Raw genomic sequence first — 22,656 nt, forward strand, 5'->3', positions numbered from 1 at the left:
ACATTCCCACCAGCAGTGTGTACGTGTTCCAGTCTCTCTACAACCTCTCCAATATTTATTATTTTGTGTTTTTTGGATTAACGCTAGCCTTCCTGGAATGAGATGGTATCTCATTGTAGTCTTGATTTGCATTTCTCTAACGGATAATGATTGTAAGCATTTCCTCATGTATCTGTTCTAAAAAAAACCCACTGCCATCGAGTCAATTCCGACTCATAGCGACCCTGTTAGCCGCCTGAAAAAGGGAATCAGCTCAGGTTAGTTCCTTGGGTAAACAAACCGTCAGTGCCCATTACATTTAGAACAGCATCTGTGATGGTTAGGGTTGTCAGCTAGCTGGGCCATGATTCTCAGTGGTTTGGCAGTTATGACACAGTTTGGTAGTCGTATAATGACGTAATCACCTCTATGATGAGATCTGATATAATGTGATCACCTCCATAATGGGATCTGCTGTGAGTACAAAATCAACAATAATGAAAAAGATGAAAAGAAAATACATAAAAACGACTCAGCACAGAAAATTAAGTGGAACAAAAAAACTGTCAACAACACACAAAAAAAGTATCAAACAACAGCACTAGACTCATACCTATCAATAGTTATGCTGAATGCAAATGGACTAAATGCACCAATAAAAAGACAGAGAGTGGCAGAAAGGATTAAAAAAAAAAAAAACATGATCCCTCTATATGCTGCCTACAAGAGACACACATTAGACTCAAAGACACAAGCAAATTAAAACTCAAAGGATGGAAAAATATATACCAAGCAAACAACAATAAAAAAAAGAACAGAAGTGGCAATATTAATGTCTGACAAAATAAACATCAAAGCAAAATCCACCACAAAGGGTAAGGAAGGACATTATATAATGATTAAAGGGTCAAGGCACCAGGAGGACATAATCATAATAAATATTTACCCACCCAATGACAGGGCTCCAAAATACATAAAACAAACTCTAATAGCATTGAAAAGAGAAACAGAGAGCTCCACAATAATAATAGTAGGAGACTTCAATACACCACTTTTGCTGAAGGACAGAACATCCAGAAAGCAGCTCAATAAAGACGTGGAAGATCTAAATGCCACAATCAACCCACTTGATCTCATAGACATACACTTTCTTTGCCAGCACACATGGAACATTCTGTAGAATAGATATAGGCCACAAAGCAAGCCTTAACATAACCCAAAACATCAAAATATTACAAAGCAACTTTTCTGACCGTAAAGCCATAAAAGTAGAAATCGATGACAGAAAAAGCAAGGGAAAAAAAATCAAATACATGGAAACTGAACAACATCTTGCTCAAAAGCTACTGGGTTATAGAAGAAATTAAGGACAGAATAAAGAAATTCATAGAATCGAATGAGAGTGAAAACACTTCCTACCAGAACCTTTGGGACACAGCAAATGCAGTGCTCCAAGGTCAATTTACAGCAATAAACGCACACATCGAAAAAGAAGGGCCAAAATCAAGGAATTATCCCTACAACTCAAACAAATAGAAAGACAGCAGCAAAAGAAGCCCTCAGGCACCAGAAGAAAGCGAACAATAAAAATTAGAGCAGAATTAAATTAAGTAGAGAATAGAAAAAATAATTGAAAGAATTAGCAAGACCAAAAGCTGGTTCTCTGAAAAGATCGATAAAATTGATAAGCCATCAGCCAAGCAGACAAAAGAAAAATAGGAGAGGAAGCAAATAACCTGAATAAGAAATGAGAAGGGTGAAAGCACAACAGACCCAACTGAAATTAGAAGAATCATAACAGAATACTACAAAAAACTATACTCCAACAAATTTAAAAACCTGGAGGAAAGGGACAAATTTCTAGAAACACACTACCTACCTGAACTAACATAAACAGAGGTAGAACAACTAAATAAACCTATAACAAAAGAAGAGGTTGAAGAGGTAATTAAAGAACTCCCAACCAAAAAAAAAAAAAAAAAGCCCCGGCCCTGACCACTTCTCTGGAGAATTCTACCAAACTTTCAGAGAAGAGTCAACACCAGTACTACTAAAGGTTTTTCAGAGCACAGAAAAGGATGGACTACTCCTGAACTCACTCTATGTGGTAGCCAGTCCAGTCCAGTCGCCCTCAAGTTGATGCCAACTCATGGTGCCCCCATGTGTGTAGAGTATAACTGCGCTCCACTGGATTTTCAATGGCTGATTTTTCAGAAGTAGGTCGCCAGGGCTTTTGGTTAGTCACCAAGCGTTTGACAATCTGAGCCAACCAGGGACTCCATAAGCCATGCTAAAGCACTGGATTAATACAAGAGCCACAAAGACAGCCTTCACTTGTCCTCACAGCTGGGTCTGCACCCTACACCTACCTCATCACTGATGGAGAGAGGGAATGCTCTACAGATGGGGAGATTAAGTACAAAAGAGCAAGGTTGTATCATTTGCATATCACAGGTTATTAATGAGTCTTCCTCCAATCCTGATGCTGTGCTCTTCTTCATACAGTACAGCTTCTCAGATTATCTGCTCAGCAAACAATTTGACTAAGTATGGTGAAAGGATACAACCCTGAAGCACATCTTTTCTATTTCTAAACCACATGGTACCCCCTTGTTCTGTTCAAACAACTGCCTCTTGGTTTGTATATAGGTCCGCATGAGCACATTTAAGTGTTCTGGAATTTCCACTCTTCACAATGTTATCCATAATCTGTTACAAACCACAGAGGCAAATGTCTTTGCATGGTCTATAAAACACAGGTAAACATCTCTCTGGTATTCTCTGCTTTCAGCCAAGATCCATCTGACATCAGCAACGATATCCCTCATTCCACAACCTCTTCTGAATCCAGCTTGAAATTCTGACAGTTCTGCTGATGTACTCCCGCAACCACTTTTGAATCATCTTCAGCAAAATTTTACTTATGTGTAATATTAATGGTATTATTTGATAATGTCTGCGTTCTGTTGGATCACCTTTCTTTGGAATGGGCATAAACATGGATCTCTTCCAGTCAACTGGCCAGGTAACCGTCTTCCAAATTTCTTGGCATAGACGAGTGAGTGCTTCCAGTGCTGCATCTGTTTGTTGAAACATCTCAATTGTTATTTCATCAGTTCCTGGAGCTTTGTTTTTTGCCAATGCCTTCAGTGCAGCTTGGGCTTCATCCTTCAGTACCATCAGTTCTTAACCAAATGCTGCCTCCTGAAATAGCTGGATGTCGACCAATTCTTTTTGATACAGTGACTCTTTGTATTCCTTCCATCTTCTTTTGATGCTTCCTGCGTCATTTAATATTTTCCCTGTAGAACCCTTCAATATTGTAACTCAAGTCTTCAATTTTCTCTTGGGTTCCTTCAGCTTGAGAAATGCTGAGCATGTTCTTCCCTTTTGGTTTTCTATCTCCAGCTCTTTGCTCATGTTATTGTAATAGTGGGTCTTCTCAAGCTGCCCTCCGAATGCTTCTATTCAGCTCTTTTACTGTATCCTTTCTTCCTATTTCTCTTTATGGGGTTGCCATGAGTTGGAGACAACCAGACAGCAACTAACAACAACAACATAAACTCCAAAACCAAACCCAGTGCCGTCGAGTCGATTCCGATTCATAGCGACCCTACAGGACAGAGTAGAACTGCCCCACAGAGTTTTCAAGGAGCACCTGGCAGATTCAAACTGCCGACCCTTTGGTTAGCAGCCGTAGCACTTAACCACTACACCACCAGGGTTTCCAACAACAACATAAGGTCACAAATATTGGTGTCGGAGCTACTGAAGGACAAACGGGACTCTCCCTACTGGAACTCATCTGACACCTGTGTGGATTTTCAGGTGATGAGATTGTTCTCAGCAAGTTTCCCAGAACCTCTTCAGTTGATTCCAACAAGCCAATCTTGCAGTTGTTGTTGAGTACAGTTGAGTCATAGTGATCCCACGTGTCAGAGTAATCTATGGGAGCAGATTGCCAGGTATTTTCTTCCATGGAGCTGCTAGGTGGGTTGGAACCACCAACCTTTCAGATAGCAGCCAAGAACTCAACCACTGCATCTCCAGGGCTCCTTAATCTCCCAATGCCTCCCCCCGCCATCCAACATGGAGACCTAACGACCCCCCCATCGGATCGTCTGTTACTCGGGCATAAGTGGATGTGCCTGACCCACAACTAATAGCCCAATCGAGGCTGGCTTCTTTCCCCTTGTTTGGTAACAGGAAACTGTGGTGGGTTCTGTAGCCCAGACCCCTGACCCCACACTCTCTCTCCAGCTACGCTCATCCATCTGCCATGTCACCACGGTAACTTGCTCAGTGCACAATGCTGTGTTAGCTGAATGACCGAGGAGATGACATCAGAAGGTCATTAAAGAACATCAACACTAAGATTCTATGAAGCTATGGTACCCAGAAGTACAACTAGAATGCTCTTTAGAAGCAAGAATGGTGAGACTGCATCTCACATACTTTGGACATGTTATCAGGAGGGATCAGTCCCTGGGAAAGGACATCATGCTTGGTAAAGTTGAGGGTCAGTGAGAAACAGAAAGACCCTCAAGGAGATGGATTGACACAGTGCCTGCAACAATGGGCTCAAGAATAGCAACGATTGTGAGGGTGGCTCAGGACCAGGCAGCATTTCGTTTTGTTGTACATAGGGTTGCTATGAGTTGGAATCAATTCCACAGCACCTAACAACATGGCTAACCCATTGCCATCGAGCTGATGGTAACTCATAGCAACCCTATAGGACAGAGTAGAACTGCCGCAGAGGGTTTCATAGGCTGTAAATCTTTAAGAGAGCAGATCACCACATCTTTCTCCCACAGAGCAATTGGTGGGTTCGAGCCATTTACCTTTCAGTTAGCAGCTGAGCACTTAACCACTGCACCACCAGGGCTCCTTGAGGCTATGGCTGCATCCTGTAAGGTACGGATTTCCCCTGATTGTGGCCCTGTAGGAAACCCTGGTGGCGTAGTGGTTAAGTGCTACGGCTGCTAACCAAAAGGTCAGCAGTTCAAATCCTCCAGGCGCTCCTTGGAGACCCTATGGGGCAGTTCTGCTCTGCCCTATAGGGTCGCTATGAGTTGGAATGGACTCGACAGCAGCGAGTTTTTGGTTTGGTTTAGTAGCCGCCTTCCGGGGTGCACACAGGAAGCAGCTATTTGTCTACAAGTTTCTGGTTACCTTCTCTTACACATTCCCCATGTTTGCTGTACAAAAGGCCTGGCCAAGTCCCGACCTTGTCTGACCTCCAATATTGCTCTTTCCTCTAAAATACTTCCTGTCTCCACCTCCAGGCACACTGATATGGCCTGCTGTTTTTGTTGTTAGCTGCCCTGACTCATGGCCACCTCATGTACAACAGGATTGGACATTGTGATCCATAGGGTGTTTCATTGGCTGGTTTTCAGAAGTAGATCATCAGGCCTTTCTTCCTAGTCCCATCTCAGTCTGGAAACTCCACTGAAACCAGTTCGTCATCACAGCAACACACAAGTTTCCACTAACAGACGGGTGGTGGCTGTGCGTGAGACGCACTGGCCAGAAATAGCATGGAAGGGGAGAATTCTACCATAGAACCACCACTGTCCCCAGTACGGCCGGCACCACTGCCCAGTCCTTTCACCTCCCTTGCAGCACCAGGAGCCCACCCCGTGTCTGCCATCAGCCACCACAAAGGCGCAGGGTTCCACAGCCGCGAGTACTTAGAAGTGTGTGCGGCCGAGGGGGTTGTCTTTGCGGAAGGGGAACCTCCCCTCCATCAGCCCTACAAATTGAGCATGACTGGAAATGCCTGTGTTTGGAAATGAACCACCATTGTTTAGAATTTAACCACCAGATAACAGGGAAAAACCCCAAGCAATAGGGAAATTTTCTTTCAAAGTTCAAAAAGGAACAAGGAAGAATAAATCATTCTTACTACGCCTGGTCCCGGTAGAGCACACAGCCCGTGGGCAGGGCTCCAGCAGCCTCCTACCCATTTCCGCCCTCCTGGACAACCCCCCTTTCTCACCCACCGTCACCACGGTGGGTAGTCCTTCTGTGAGGTGAACACGGCTCCCTGACTGGGGCTGTTTTCGTACAGAATGGAGAAGGTGAGGCATTCCCTAGTTCTGTACATTGTTTCTGGTTTTTTTTTAATTGTAGTGAAAGTATAAACAACAAAACCTTCGCCAATTCAGCAACTTCTATGTGTGTAACCCAGTGACATTGATCACATTCTTCAAGTTGTGCGTCTCTTCACGCTATCCGTTTCCAAATTATTCCACCACCATTAACAAGAATTCAATGCCCTCTAAGCCAAAGAAGTCTACTTGCCCTCCCCCTCCCACCTCTGGCAACCACTAATAACTTATTTCATAAAAGTGAGACCATGCGGTCTTTGTCCATCTGCAACTGACTTCACTTAAAAAAAGGTCGGCTGTTCGAATCCACCAGCCGCTCCTTGGAAACACTAGGGGGCAGTTCTACTCTGTCCTATAAGGTTGCTATAAGTTGGAATCAGCTCAGTGGCAGAGGGTTTGGTTTTTGGTTTTTACTTCACTTAGCATGTTTTCTAGGTTTATCCATGTTGTGGCAGACATCAAGGCTTCATTTCTCTTTACGGCTGAGTAATATTTCATCACGTGTATGTACCACATTTTGTTTATCTACATGAAGGATGTCTCTGGGTCAGATGGCCTGGTTCTTATCACTCCAGAGAAGCTGTGGAAGGTGCTGAAAATGAAAGCAGGGCCAGGAAAGGCTGGAGATCTGAAGTTTGGAATGGCGGTCCAACTCTGCTTCTTGTACTTGGCATGACCTTAGCTGGGGGACTTGAAGTTTTTGTGTCTCTGTTTCCTCATATGTGAAGTGCTTGGCCGCTATCCAAAAGGTTGGCTGTTCGAATCTACCCACAGACACCTTGGACGAAAGGTCTGGTGATCTACTTCTGAAAGGTCACAAACACTGAAAATCTTACAGAGTTCAGTTCTACACTGAGACATATGGGGTCTCCATGAGTCGGAATCAACTTGTCGGCAACTGCTTTTTTTTTTCTCTCTCTCTCTCTCATACATTATTGAAATTCATATCAGAGGCATTTCTAACTCTAAGATTTGAAGTTTCTAAGAAGATAATGCAGACAAATGCTACTTCCACCCAGCCTACGATTCCTCTCCTTTCTAGGTTAATCATTTCTGCTATCTCCACCTCAAGTGATGGTGACTATTCTCAATTCAACAGAAACTGCGAAAACACACAGGAGGTCCAGCTACTTCAAAAAAAAAAAAGGACTAATCCTGCCTTTGGAGGTGATGGCCTTATTCCTATTCCTCCTCCACCCCCCACCCCCCGCCCCCAAGGTTAAATCTCTCTGGACAGCTAGTTTTCCATTTTCAAAGAACTACTGAAAAAAAAAAAAAAAAAAACCTTCTAAGTCTATTCAAACTATGTGCTGAAAGATGGAAAATATCAGTCCCAGGGCACACATGAAATCACTGGCATATTTATAGCCCTTGATTCCAGCCTAGGGGTCACTCGACTCTATACCCCATGTAGATATTTCCATACATCATTTCCTTCTTCCGGACATGCTTCATAAACATGACCCGCTTCTGTAAACACTGAAGAAATAAGAGGGCAAATGGTGCTAGGGGAGAGGAATAATCATACAGGAAATGAACTGGATGATTCAGGGACTAAGCACAAACTGCCTTCTGTGACAGCAGTAACGTGAGCTGGATTGGCTTTTCAGTCCTGGGGAGCGGCGTCAGGAGACTGATTTCCTGACAACGCCCTGTAAAATGATCTCTTATCTATGTAAATTTATCACAGGGGATTGGGGCTTTGGAAGTGCCTGTATTGATTTATACTTTTTTGGGGGGGAGGTGGAGCATTAAATAGAAGAAGAAGAGGGAAATACAGACAGGAGAGGGTCTCAATGTCTCTTCAGAGTTCCAGACAGACTGACAGTAATATGATCAAGAGGTAATAAATGACTATCCAACCCGCAACGGTCATTTTCCATGCTGTGGGGGCTTGCACGATGCTGTGATGCTGGAAGCTATACCACCGGTATTTCAAATACCAGCAGGGTTACCCATGGTGGACAGGTTTCAGTGGAGTTTCCAGACTAAGACTAGGAAGAAAGGTCTGATGATCTACTTCCTAAAATCAGTCAATGAAAACCTTATGGATCATAATACAGTGCTCATCTGAGCCCTCTAGGTTGGAAGGTACTCAAAATACACAGTGGCCTCGACAACGGACTCCAGTACGCCAGTGATCGTGAGGACGGTGCAGGACTGGGCCACGTTTGGTTCCGTTACAGGTGAGGTTGTCAAGAGTCAGAACTGACTCACTGGTAACGAACAACACATCAATGGATGTATCTAATCTTCTCAAAAGAGTTTTTTTTAGCAATAAATAAACAAGTAAAAAGCATGGAGATAAATGTCAATGCAGCTTAAGTCGGTACACCCCAAATTCTGAAAGGAAATAGAAACTTAAGAAGTTGTATTACGCTGAATGCTTCCTTGAAAAAGAGGATTTGTTTTTACCAAGCAGAGTCTCAGAAGACTCCACCCTTTTGATTTTGTTCTCAAATGCAACTTCACTGGTTTAAAATCTCTTCTGTGTTTATAGCTTTAAAAAAACATATACCCCTAATTTCCGATCTTAAAGTTATAGCTAAACTAAATGTCTGCAGAGCACAGGAGGGGATATGGCGGAATTGATCTGTCTTCAAGTTTGGAATGAGTAATAAGTTAAAATAAGGAAATAACCTTTTTTTTTTTTTTTGGTGGGGGGACTGGGCTGAATGTGCTGCCTAGACTTTTCCATGATTTTCTTTAAATCACAGGCTTGAAAAGCTGGCGGCCCCCTGCCTGCCCCCAACCCCCTCCTGCTGCCCTCAACACAGCCTCACCCCATTCTATTGAACTCCCTGTCCTCAGCGAGAATGACATTTGTCTTCACCAGGCAAGTTCTGCTGGCCCAGGGAGAGAGTAGCTCCAAGGGGAAAAGCAAGACGGAAGAGGAGAAAAGGCTTCTTGGAACGGAATATCGTTTCCTCCAACTAAATCAGATACTGAGAGATGGCAAAGCTCTAACATAAAGCCTATAATTTGTACTTAATATGATGGAAAGCAAAGAAAGCATTTTCCCTTTCTAGGCATAGTTGTTTTTCACACCCCACCCCCACCCCACCCCCCGCCCAGGTCCCTTTAATACACAAAAGGTAAATTTCCTTTTGCTGTAGAATTCCACTGCTTCCTGAAAACAACCCTGTCACCTTCAACACTCCATGTGGGGATTGCCACTGAGGAACAAAACAGTCCTAAGCCATTTGCAATTCCAAACTTTGAGCAGTGCCCCAGTCTGGAGAAGATGGCAGTAATATTTGTCCCTTCGATGAGTATGGAATTTTACTCTGCTTTTTTTTAGTCCCTGCTCCCTTAGGGTATAAATGCTACTGGGGGTGAGGAGACAACCACAATAACAGCAATTTAACATTTGTACAAAGGAGTCCGTGGGGGGCACAAATGGTTAAGCACTTGACTATTCACCAAAAGGTTGGAGGTTTGAACCCACCCAGAGGTGTCTCGGAAGACAGGCCTGGCAATCTATTTACGAAAAGTCACAGCCTGAAAAACCCTATGGAGTTCAGTTCTACTCTGCACACATGGGGTCACCAGGAGTCAGAATCGACTTGATGGCAACTAACAACAACGACAACTACTACTCAATTCCCCAAAAGGTTATTCCATTTTAGGCCCCTAGCCAATTCTGCGATTGCCTATTTCCCCAAGCCCTCACTAACACCAAGCACTCTTAAAATCTCTGCTAGCTGGGTAGGTGAAAGTGCTTCATTTTCACTTCATTCTACATACCTTTTTATTACTAGTAAGTTGGGCCTTTTTTTTTTTAATGATTTCTATTTATTTGTACAGCCAGTTACCACATTCCGAGTGCCTTCGCATACATCAACACATTCGCTAGTCAGACCATACCGCAGTATATTCATTAAATGTCTCCTGTCTGGTACAAGGCTGAGCTCCTAAGTGGCAGAACCAGCCTGACGAGCTCCTGGTTCCATAATCCCTGCTGGACGAGGGAGGAAGGAAGAGCAGAGGGGCCAGGCTTCCCTCTGGCTTCCTCAGCGCCCACCTTGGGCCCTGCACGCAGCTTTAAAGTCTATGCCCCGCCTCCTCCACAATTTCATGGGGAACGCAGCCACTTCTCACACTGCTAGGTTCTGGTCCCCTCTCACTCCCTTTCAAATAGCTAACAATCACTGATTCTGTTTTCTTCATGGTACAAAGAAAAGGGTATTTACTGCCCTTTTTTTTTTTTTGTCCTGGAGGAATGGGCCATCCGATCCACCCCAAACCCTGACCCCCCCGACAACTACTGACAGTTATCTAGGTGGCAGGGTCCTGGGGGTGCAAACGATTAACATGCTCAGCTAAAAACTGATAGGTTGGTGGTTCGAGTCCACCCAGAGGCACCTTGGAAGAAAAACCTGGCGATCTACTTCCGAAAGATCACAGCCATTGAAAACCCTACAGAGCTCAGTTCTACTCTGACACACACAGGGTTGCCATGAGTCAGAGTCAACTCAATGGCACCTGGCGGTTACCTAAGTGGTACCATTTGATCAGGCCAACACCTGGAAAGAATAGGCCCTTTAGGTGATGCAGTCGGGGAAAGGCTGCCTCCTTTGCTGCTGAAGCTCTCCCAAGAACTGGTGATGACAAGTAGTCTGTAGACAACAGAAAAGGGGGCTTACGGATGCCACGTCGTTAATAGTCCGCCTTGAGTCACCAGAGGGACCTATGGCGTGGATATAATCGCTATCATCTTTGAAACAGAGAAGCAAAAAGAACTGAACTGAGCTCTTTCAACATGTTCCTCCTGTGATTTGAAAGTTCAAAGCACAAATTCCACAAGCGTACATACACACACACACATGCGTACACACACACACATACCTCACCTCTAATTGCAGATCTGGGACTGTAGCCTCAAGGACATATCTCTCTGGAAAGCCTATAACAATTTTAGGATTAAGAAGGAAAAAATGATACATCCCTTGTACCTTTTGTGCCAGGTAGGGTGTGGGGTACTACGGATATCAGGATGACGGGCCCAGGCCTGGCCCTCCAGCTCACAGCGCAGTTGCAGGACACAAGGGCAAGCGATTATTACAAAACGAAGTCATCCGTGATATAACAGAGATGGGGCAGGTGCAGGGGGAGGCCTGGGCACCTGTTGGGTGGCTGACCCCAGCACCCGGGAAACTAGGGAAGTGGTGAGCAGGTTTAGAGAGGTAAAGGTACACAAGGGGAAGACCAGACATCTGCGAGGCTGAGGCGGGCATGTGTGAGAGAGAGCGGCAGGAGGCAGGTCAAGACATACCCACTGGGGACGGATCGTGAAGGAGTTGTGGCCTGAGCTACGGAGCATGGACTTTTCCTGCAGGTAACAGAAGGCTAAGGGAAGATTACACCAGAATGACCTGACCAGCTTTGTTTATTTTAGAAATATAACTTTGGTGGTCTGTGGAGGAGGGTTGGTGTCAGGTGCCGTCACGTCGATTTCTACTCACGGCAACCCCGTGTGAAAGAGCAGCGTTGCCTCACAGGGTGTTCTAGGCTGTGATCTTTACAGGAGCAGGTCACCAGGTCCTTCTCCTGAAGAGCCACTGGTGGGTTCAAATGACAAACCTTTCGATTAGCAGCTGAGCGCTTAACCTTTACATCACCACTTTACATCACACTGTCCTGTGGTTAGGACACATCAAAAGGTTGATGTTCCCAGACCTGGGGGTCTCTTCCCCATCTATCTCACCAATCCCTGCATTATCTAAAAACTTGACAACCTGAAGCCAGCTCCCAAATCATTCCTTGAGTTCCGGATGCATGTTTTCAACCACCAACTGATTCTCCCTACAATGGATGGCTGACCTTCCCAAACAGAACAGCTGATATTCTCGCACAAACCTTCCCTCACGCCACTGCTAAATGACACAACACACACCCCATTGCTCAAGTTAGAATCCCGGGATCATTGCTGACACCTGTCATGCCCTAACTCCACTCCCATCCATCATCAATATCCAGTCTAGCCAATACCAACTCTGAAATGGATCTTGAACCCATTCCCTTCCTTCTGTCCTCCCCGCCTACCACATTAGTCTCCCCAAAAATCCACTGCTGTCAAGTTGATTCTGACTCATAACGACACTATAGGACAGAGAGCTGCCCCGTAGTGTTACCACGGCTAAAAATCTTTATGGAAGCAGACTGCCACATCTTTCTCATGCAGAGTGGTTGGTGGGTTAGAACTGCTGACCTTTCGTTAGCAGCTGAGCACTTAACCACTGTACCACCAGGACTCCATCACCTTAATCTATCCACTGCTTATTTCTCTAATCCAGGGTTTTTCATCTAACCATTACTGACATTTGTTGTGGGGGGCTGTCCTGTGCATGGTGGGGTGTTCAGCAGCACCCCTGGCCTCTACCCACCACCACCACCCCACCATTTGGTCTCCTGACACTGCCAAATGTCCCCTGGGGGACAAAATCACCCCAGTTGGGAACCACAGCTCTCCCCCATCCCGGCCATCCGCCCTCACTATCCTCATCCACCCTGGCCTCTCCTTCAGTTCTTTGAATCCACTGAGCTACTTCCTGCCCCAGGGGCTTGGCAAATGCTATTCTCTCTGCTAAGAAGTCTCTCCCTCTCTCTCCATGGCTGGCTTCTTTTCATGCTTGCGATGCCAGCTCTGCATTCCTTCTTCGAGAGGCTTCCCCGGCTGCCGAACCTGAAAGGCAGCACCCCCGGCCTGGATTACCTTCTGCATACCATGTTACAGTCGGTAATTATTATGTTCACTTTTAGGGTCTGCCTCTACCACTACAGTGAAAATATTATCAGGGCAAGGTCTAAGTCTGCCTTGGCTTCTGTCCTGTCCCCAGGGTCCAGCCCGGTGTCAAGTTCAATAAATATTTGTCAGATGAATAAATGAATGACAATCAAATGTATGTCTTAGATGCCACGCACTCACCGCACCCATAGAAAACGACAAGGTCACAATATGAAAACTCAGCTCCGGAGAAATACAATGTTACCCAGACAGCCTGTTTCTGCGCTGGGCTCTATACCAAATGTTCCCTGATCCAGAACGCAGTGTATTTTGGACAGGTAGAAAGGACCAACACAAGATTAAGAGTAGCTCAGCTTTTCTGCGCCAGGAATAATGCTCAGCTAGCCGTTGTTCTTAGTTGCCAGTGAGTGATTCTGACTCATGGCGACCCCATGTGTTACAGAGTAGAACTGCTCCATAGGGTTTTCTTGGCTGTAATCGTCACCAAAGCAGATAGCCAGGGTTTTCTTCCGCAGCACCACTGGGTGAGTTCAGACCACCAATTTTTAGGTTAGCAGTCGAGTGTAAACCTTTTTCACCACCCAGGGACCTAAAGTTCATTTAGACTCTGTAAACAAACTTCCCTGTAATAGAACCAAATTCTGTATGTAATTGGGTGTACATATGTATTGAGAAATGGGCAAAAAAGGAAAAGGGCTGAGACCCTTCATTTTACAGTCCCAGGACCACTGAGGCCACAGCCCCCTTCTCAACCTTCCCTCCTAAAGAACCTGCTGAATGTCTCCAGGGCAACCACTACAATGCAGAGAACTGATCCATCTTATCTTCCTTTCCGTGGAGAAATAAAGTCACCTACACAGGACCAATAGAAAACGAACTGAACTCTCCGGAAAATACAGGTGTATCACTTAGGACAGGGGGCAGTGGTGGCTCAGTGGTAGAATTCCTGCCTTCTATGCGGGAGACCTGGGTTCGATTCCCAACCAGTGCATCTCACGTGTGTCCACTGCCCATCTGCCAGCGGAGCTTGTGTGTTTTTACGATGTTGAACAGGTTTCAGTGGTGCTTCCAGACTGAGATGGACTAGGAAGAAAGGCCTGGCAATCTTCTTTCCAAAAATCAGCCGATGAAGACCCTAGGATCACAATGGTCTGATCTGCCACTGATCATGGGGATTGCGAAGGACTAGACAAGGTTTCATCCGCTGTGCATGGGGTCACCATGAGTCAAAGGCAAACTCCATGCCAGCTAACAACAGTATCATTTGGGGTAACTCGGTGCTTATTGGAGGAAAAACTTCAAAACTATTCACACACTTACTCAATGCCTGCTTCTTAGAATTTTTTTTCTTTTTTTCACTGTTGAACAGATCATTACAGCCCATAGCACTGTGAAGCAGTTAGGAGCCCTGGTGGTGCAGTGGTTAACAGCTCATCTGCTAACCAAAATGTCAGTGGTTCAAATCCACCAGCCACTCCTTGGAAGCCCTATGGGTCAGTTCTACTCCATCCTATAGAGTCACTATGGGTCAGAACAGACTCGATGGCAATGGGTTTGGGTTTTTTGGCTTCTGCTAATCAGAAAGTTCAAACAACAGCCCCCCTCCAAATGAGTTTCACCCCTAACTGCCAATCTCGAGTTCTATACCAAGGACAGTTTTTGAAATTACCAGCTTAGTCATCTTATTTCCAGTGTTTCACACAGTGCCCAAAGGATGCTTGCTTTTCACGTCAAAATTATTGTGCACTTTGCGTATTTTTCTAGAAAAAGGTATTCTTGAAGCTACAGTTCAGACTCTGGATTCAGAGGTGAAGTGCACTTTGGACGAGGTGGGAAAGGTTGCTTCTGAACCGCCAGAGCCAGGTACAATGTGTTTTGAAGTCATTCCCTTTTATTAACTTTCTCTCGGTTCAAAGATGGCTGGGTTTATCTGTGCCCCTGGTGCACTATCTTAACAGAGAATTAAGAATTAACTGTTTCAGCGACTAGCCAGCACAGCTTTGGACACCACAGCGTTCAGGGAACAGTGTTTTGGTTAAGAGCACAGATGCGGCTTTATTCTGCCACTTACTCACTGTGGGCCCTGGGGCAGGTTACTTACTCCCTCTGTGCCTCAGTTTTCTCATCCACAAAATGGGTATAATAGAGTTGTTATGAAGATTAACTGAGTTAATAATTCTGAAGAGCTTAAAAGAGCTGGCATATACTAAGTTCTTAATAAACATTACCAAAAACCCGTTGCTGTCAGGTACATCCCTACTCATAGTGACCCTTAGGACAGAGTAGAACTGCCCCGTAGGGTTTCCAAGGAGCGGCTGGTGGATTCAAACTGCTGAAGTTTTGGTTAGCAGCCATGCTCTTACCCACTGCGCCACCGGGGCTCCCTAATAAACATTAGCTCTTTTATTATTAGTGTAGCTATTAAAATTGCATCTGATGGGTGATGGCTATGCCCTCATTCACTGACCCAATAGGTTTTTAGCTAGAAAACTCAATGGCATCTGCCAAGATTCTTCAGCAGCCAATTATTCTGGTTCCTAAAACAGCAAAGATTTTGAATAAACATATGGTAAAAACCGCTTCCCATCAAACCAAACCCTAACCAAACCTGCCACCACTGAGTCAGTTCCAACTCATGGCGACCCCATGTGTGTCAGAGTAGAACTGTGCTCCGTAGCGTTTTCAATGGCTCTTTTTCTCTGGAGTAGATTGCCAGGCCCCTCTTCCAAGGTGCCTCTGGGTAGATTTGAACCACCAACGTTTCAGTTAGCAGCCAAGCACATTAGGTGTTTGCACCACCCGGGGACTCCCAAGCACGTGGTAGACGTTCTGTTAATGTGTTTTAAGGAGATAGAAGGCTATAAACTGACTTGTGTTGCTGACCTTTTTTAGAATTCAGAATAAAGGATTCCAGGATTTTAAATTTCTATGTTCTTATGCAACTTCTTAAGAGCTAACTTTTAAAATTCTCTGCCCCCAGGAAGGGGTGGTGGGGGGGAGGTGGTGAAGAAGATGGAGAGCCTGAAGTCTGGGGGCAAGGCGGCTGCTGGCCAGATCAGACTGCACTGGCCCAGCCACACAAGGAGATGCTTGCATTAAGCCTTTGAACTTGAAAACAAACCAACACTGCACCCTGACAGCAGGAACCATGGCTCAGATGGCCCAATCCACTACAGAAAGGCAGAAACCTGGCCTCCAGGCCTGCCGTTAACACCTGAAGCAACAGCATCCTGGTGGTTGTGATCCCTGAAGAGAGCTGTGCTGTTAGCTTCCGTGTAGAATGTTGCCTCCTCTAGTCGATGTTCTGGGGGTACCAGCCTGATGCTTAAGGGAATCAGGGGCCAAAAGACGGACTGCCCACACTCAATCACTGAACCACCTTGACACCTGTTTGTTTCTTTGTTTTGGAGGGGTCGAGGGTGAGCAATTTCTTCCCATATAAAATATAGGAGACTTCTCTCTCTGGCATCAGTGTTTTACATGAGTTTAAACCATTCTTCTGAAAATGAAAGAAGTAAAGGAGGCAGGGTCCTGCCTGCTGCTTCTTTCTGAGTCTTTTGTGTTTGTTGTTGCTGTTAAGTGCTACCAAGTCAATTCTGGCTCATAGAGACCCCATATGACAGAGCAGAACTGTCCCATAGGGTTCCCTAGGTCGTAGTCTTTATGGAAGCAGATCGCCGGGTCTTTTTCTTGCAAAGCCACTGGTGGGCTTGAACCACCTGTGTTACCTTAAAATCTCTTTTTCTCAAACTTCTCTAGTTCCATCCATGGCAGGAAAATTCCGGAAGTTACCCTGATAGAAAACTTTCAGGCCAGCCTTCATTCCCCTTGCACTTATCTCCTGAATAGAATCACCAGGTGACTTTCTTTACAAAAGCCGTTCCTGCATCTTTTCCTACGACAACCTTCACCACAGTTTGTGGGTCAATCATCGCAAAAACCTGCCTGCCCCATCCCTCAGGGACTCAGCAGGCTCACACATGGCCACGAGGTCACCTTCCAGACAATCTCACGTCACCTCTCTGCTCTGGACAGCACTGTTCAACTTGGTAGCCGCTGGCAGCACAAGGCCACTTAAAATTTAGCTAAAATGAAAAATTCCATTCCTCAGTCACACGAGCCACATCTGAGCACTCAGTAGCTGCACAGGGCTAGAGGCCACTGTATTAACGTGGATTACAGAACACGTCCATCACGGCAGAAAGTTCTAATGGAGAACACTGGTCTAGAACACAAAATCCAAACTCCCAAAGTCAGCACCCAAGGCCGGCTGTCACTGAGATCCCCCCCAAACTTCCAAAATTGTCTGCCACTTCCCCAAATGCTGACCCTGAGCTTTGCCCGGGCTGGTATCCCGCATCGCTCCAACAAATCACATGGATCCCTGAGTCTGTGTCTTACTTGTCATAATTGCCCTCACTGGGACAAATGAGCAGGTAAATCAAAGGCCCTGTCCCTAGAAGGGTAGGATTCAGTTGCAACAGGAAGCAATGAGACATCCATGACATTTTTATCCCAGCAAACTGCTTGGCGAGCTAGCAGGCTTGAGAGAGAGAGGCTTTTCCTCAGAAGACTGTAAGAGCTTCGGGCTGGTCAGGACCAGCTGGAGGGTGAAATGAAATGCGGTGGGTCTTGGTACTTCCTCAGTACTGATTTGGGATGTTGGGGTGTTATTTAATCTTTTCAGGTGTGCCCACAGTTTCTCTCCTCAACGCACTGTGAGGTCATGGGGGAGCGGGGACCAGATCGCAGGTGTATTTCTTTGCATTTTCCCCTTTCCTATCATGCTTTCTACAGCAACGGTGGGTCAGAGGTTACCAACAGGCAGCCTGAAGGCCACATGTGGTCTATAGCTGTGTTGTTTTGTCCAGAGTGTGTTTTTAAAAAAATATTTGACTCTGAACCCAATATTTAAAAATTGGGAGATTCCACATCGAAACTCACATTTCTGGTTTCTTAAGAAATCAGCATAGCTGGCACCTGTGAGCAAGCATTCATGCGAAGCTCTGTCAGCTGGAGCTGAGGGCCAGCTGCCGCCCCTTAGTGTTGTGAGCTGATGAGCTGACGAGCGGGCTCCTGACTCATGGCAACCCCACGTACAACAGGATCGGCCACTGTGATCCACAAGGTTTTCATTGGCAGATTTGTGGAAAGAAGATCGCCAGGCCTTTCTTCCTAGTCCACCTTAGTCAGAAAGCTCTGCTGAAATCTGTTCGTCATCACAGCAACACACAAGCCTCCACTGACAGACAGGTGGTGGCTGTGCAGCAGGGGCACTGGCCGGGAATCGAACCCGGGTCTCCGCATCGAAGACAAGAGTTCTAGCACTGAGCCAGCCAAAACCAAAAAACCAAACTCGCTACCGTCGAGTCGATTCCAACTCATAGCAACCCTGTAGAACAGAATAGAACTGCCCCGTAGAGTTTCCAAGGAGCATCTTGTGGATTCAAACTGCTGACCTTTTGGTTAGCAGCTGTAGCACTTAACCACCACACCACCAGGGTTTCCACTGAGCCAGCAAGCCCCCTTTAAAGAAGGTATGCATTCTCCTGTTTTCCAGGGTCCTCCTGGATATCTCACTCTCTTTTTACCTGCCTGACCCCAGTAGGCTTTGGCATTTACAACTCTTGCAGAAGACTCACAATAAATGAACTGAGAAAGGAAATGCTACACTCTGTAAAAACCAAAAAAACAAACTCATTGCCGTAGAGTCAATTCTGACTCATAGCGACCCTATAGGACAGAGTAGAGCTGCCCCATAGGGTTTCCAAGACTATAATCTTTACAGAAGTAGACTGTGGCATCTTTCTCCCACAACACGGTTGGTGGGTTCCAACCACCAAGCTTACAACTGTCAGCTGAGCACTTAACCACTGCACCACCAGGGATCCATAAACACAGCCAGACAGCCCTTAATGCTTCTCTTAACGGGCGACATGTTTGCTTTAAACAGCTAAAATGAAAATTCGTACTTTAGCCATTAGCTGAAGACATTAACCTACCACTTCATTTTTAGCTATTCTTCCTGGGCTTGCCAAGAAATGACGATAGATTAGGGAGTTGGTGAACTGAAAGAACAAAAAGCAGCCGACCTAAATAATCACATGCAAGTAACTGAGAGGCAGTGAGGAGGAAACAGTTCCATGAACTCTGAGTGTTCTCTGAAAACACATGGGCGTCATGGCACTTATGATGTTGCGCATCACTGGCAGCTGCCCAATGAATCAGTGGCTTGATTCAGACGGCCTGAGCCTACTGTTTAACCCACACTGGTCCCTCTCCCTTTGAACAACACTTTATTATAGACTAATATACCAGGGACTGCCAGAAGAAGGAAAAAATCAGTCTTAGAAGAACTACAACCAGAATGTTCTTTTGAAGTGAGAATGGTGAGACCTGGGCTCCCTTACTTTGGACAGGTCATCGCGAAAGACCAATCCCTAGGAAAGGACATCATGTTTGGTAAAGGAGAGGGACAGTGAAAACGACAGAAACCCTCGAGAAGCTGGATCGACACAATAGCCACAACGATGGACTGAAAACATACCAAGGATCATGAAGATGGCACAGAACCAGGCGACGTTTCCTTCTGCTATACATAAGGCGCCACGAGTCAGAGCTGGCTTGATGGCAACTAACAACTGTGTTCTAAAATCATCTTCCTGTCTTGCCTCCCCACCTGGATGATAAGCACCTTGAGGGTTGATTATACACTTCTTTGATATCCTCCACCTAGGGGGTTCTTAACCTGGGGTCCATGGACTGGCTTCAGTACTAGCCAGACGTAGTGGGTCATAAAACTCCTCATTATAAAGGTGCAGACCTCTCGGTCAGGGCTTCAAGTCTGGCAAAGCAATTTAACTTTCAGGTATTTGTAAAAGGGGCAATAGTTAGTGGATCCACGGTGGCCTGGGTGACACTCATCTAGTCAGCTACGGTCACTCCCAGTGTGTGGTCACCTGCGCATTTGCAAAGCACACCTCTCATGCTTTCATGAAGGTCATGGGTAAAAAATGTTAAGCTCCCCAGGGCCAACTCAAGCATCATGGTAGTAGATACAAAGCAAACAGGGAGCGAGATTGCCATTCTTTGGTACATTAGTCCAACCTGGTCCAGACACACTAATTTTAAGATTTAATCCATACTCCCTCACCTTGTCTGAAAGGAGAGCGCCAAACTCTTCCAGGTTCCTTTAATTCAAGAGTCACTCAGCTTGAGCATTGTCCTCATCTAGTAGTTTAAATGACTTGTTTATAATTGGAAATGTGGCTAATTCGACATAAAGTAGATCTTCATGAACCACAGCAGGTTTGTAAAAGCCACGTGGTGCTTCTCTGTGTTTATCATAACCACACTCAAATTCTGCCAGGAACAATGCCTCCCTCACGGTCTGGTTCGCAGAGCACGCCTTTTCCCCATTTTTGAAGCCCTGGTTAATACCTGCTTATATCCTCTTTGGAAAGCTCTCCCTTTCTCCCCATTTTTCAAACCTCACACTCAGAGTTATCTCCCCTATTCTAGTATCAAGCTCTCTCACCTAGGACCTGGCTCATCTGGATTGAAACATAAACACATTTGCAATAGCTAAAGATGCCCTGTGGAGTCCATGGGTGGTGCAAAAAGTTAACATGCTTGGCTGCTAACTGAAAGGTTGGAGGCTCGTATCTACCCAGAGACACCTGGGAGGGATGTCCTGGTCATCTCCTTCTGAAAAATCGGCCATTGAAAACCATCTGGTGTACAGTTCTACTCTGACACACATGGGGTCCCCATGAATTGGGATCGACTCAGTGGCAACTGGTCATGTGCCCCTTATCATCACTTCAACTGTCTCTGCCATTAACACCGTCTCCAGATCTTTCTGCTTTAACAGAGGAAATGTGAAACTGAAGAGTTCAGCTGAGCTCTTACCTGTGAGTAAAGCTTCACTTTCTCTAAGTGACACCATCCCCTTCTGCGCTGCACATCAACAGCACATTTGTAGAGAGGCTTAAGTGCTAAGGGAAGGAGCCTGGTGGCACAGTGGCTAAGTGCTCAGCTGATAACCAAAGGGTCAGCGGTTCGAACCCACCAGCCACTCCGAGGGAGAAAAATGTGGTGATCTGCTCCCGTAAATATTACAGCCTCGGAAGCCCTGAGGGGCAGTCCTACTCTTTGCTACAGAGTCCCTACGAGTTGGAATTGACTCGATGGCAACAGGTTTGGTTTTGGATGTGCTAGGCATTGTGCTTGATTTTTTTCTTAAGTTCTTTCAGCTTGAGAAATGCCGAGCATGTTCTTTTTGGTTTTCTAATTCCAGGTCTTTGCACATTTCATTATAATACTCATTAACAACCTGCAATATGTAGATGATATAACCTTGCTTGCTGAAAGCCAAGAGGACTTGAAGTCCCTACTAATGAAGATCAAAGACTTCAGCCTTCTTCAGTATGGGTAACACCTTAACATAAAGAAAACAAAAATCCTCACAACTGGACCAATAAGCAATATCATGATAAATGGAGAAAAGATTGAAGTTGTCAAGGATTTCATTTTACTTGGATTTATAATCAATTCCCATGGAAGCCACAGTCAAGAAATCAAATGACATGTCTCCACCAGACTGAGTCCTGTGGCTACCACCATCAACTGCTCTGACAGGGATCACAATAAAGGTTCCCAGACAGAGCTGGAGAAAAATATAAACAAAATTCTAACTCACAAAAAAAGACCAGACTTACCGATCTGACAGAGACCGGAGAAACCCCAAGAGTATGGCCCCTGGACAACCTTTTAGCTCAGTAATGAAGTCACTCCTGAGGCTCACCACCCTTCATCCAAAAATTAGACAGGCCCATAAAACAAAACGAGACTAAAGGGGTGCACCAGCCCAGGGGCAAGGCCTAGAAGGCAGGAGGGGACAGGAAAACTGGTAATGGGAACCCAAGGTCGAGAAGGGAGAGTGTTGACATGTTGTGGGGTTGTTAACCAATGTCATAAAACAGTATGTACACTGATTAATGAGAAACTAGTTGTTTCTGTAAACTTTCATCTAAAGTATAATAAAAAAAAAAAAAAAAGAAAGAAAGAAATCAAATGACACTGCATTGGGCAAATCCGCTGCAAAAGACCTGTTTAAAATCAAAAGCAAAGATGTCACTTTGAGGACTAAGGTGTGCCTGACCCAAGCCATGGTATTCTCAGTTGCTTCATATGCATGTGAAAGCTGGACAATGAATAAGGAAGACTGAAGAAGAATTGATGCCTCTGAATTATGGTGTTGGCAAAGAATATTGAATATACCATGGACTGCCAAAAGAATGAACAAACCTGCCTTGGAAGAAGTACAGCCAGGATGCTCCTTGGAAGCGAGGCTGGCAAGACTTCATCTCACATACTTTGAACATGTTATCAGGCAGGATCAGTCACTGGAGGAGGACATCATGCTTGGTAGAGTACAGAGTAAATGAAAAAGAGAAAGACCCTCGATGAGATGGATTGACGCAGTGGCTACAACAACGGGCTCAGGCATAACAACGATTGCAACGATGGTGCAGGGCCAGGTAGTGCTTCATTCTGTTGCACACAGGGTCGCTATGAGTGGAACTGACTTAAGAAGCACCTAACAACAACAACAATCTGACACTTCTGAGTCCTTGAATCTTCATCCTACCTACCCTTCCACCGTCATTTTGAATGCCAGCCTCTTAAGTTTCTAGATTTGGCTAAAGAGAGAAGTCAGCCAGACAAAATACACCACAATAAAGGGCATGTTCTCCCAGATGAAAACTGAACAGGAAATACATATCACGTGAGTTCCGCAGCCTGAATTCA

General features: G+C 45.4%; 1 protein-coding gene and 1 non-coding gene across 8 annotated transcripts in view; one reads left to right on the plus strand and one right to left on the minus strand.

The window, feature by feature from the left end:
• Positions 1-22,656, minus strand: part of PIP5K1B (phosphatidylinositol-4-phosphate 5-kinase type 1 beta) — a 264,099-nt gene that overhangs the window by 110,634 nt on the left and 130,809 nt on the right. The window lies entirely within an intron of this gene.
• On the plus strand, positions 13,764-13,834 carry TRNAR-UCU (transfer RNA arginine (anticodon UCU)). Its single transcript has one exon. It is a non-coding gene; the product is annotated as a tRNA-Arg (tRNA).

The sequence above is a fragment of the Loxodonta africana genome, chromosome 9, assembly GCF_030014295.1.
Source record: "Loxodonta africana isolate mLoxAfr1 chromosome 9, mLoxAfr1.hap2, whole genome shotgun sequence".
Lineage (NCBI taxonomy): Eukaryota > Metazoa > Chordata > Mammalia > Proboscidea > Elephantidae > Loxodonta > Loxodonta africana.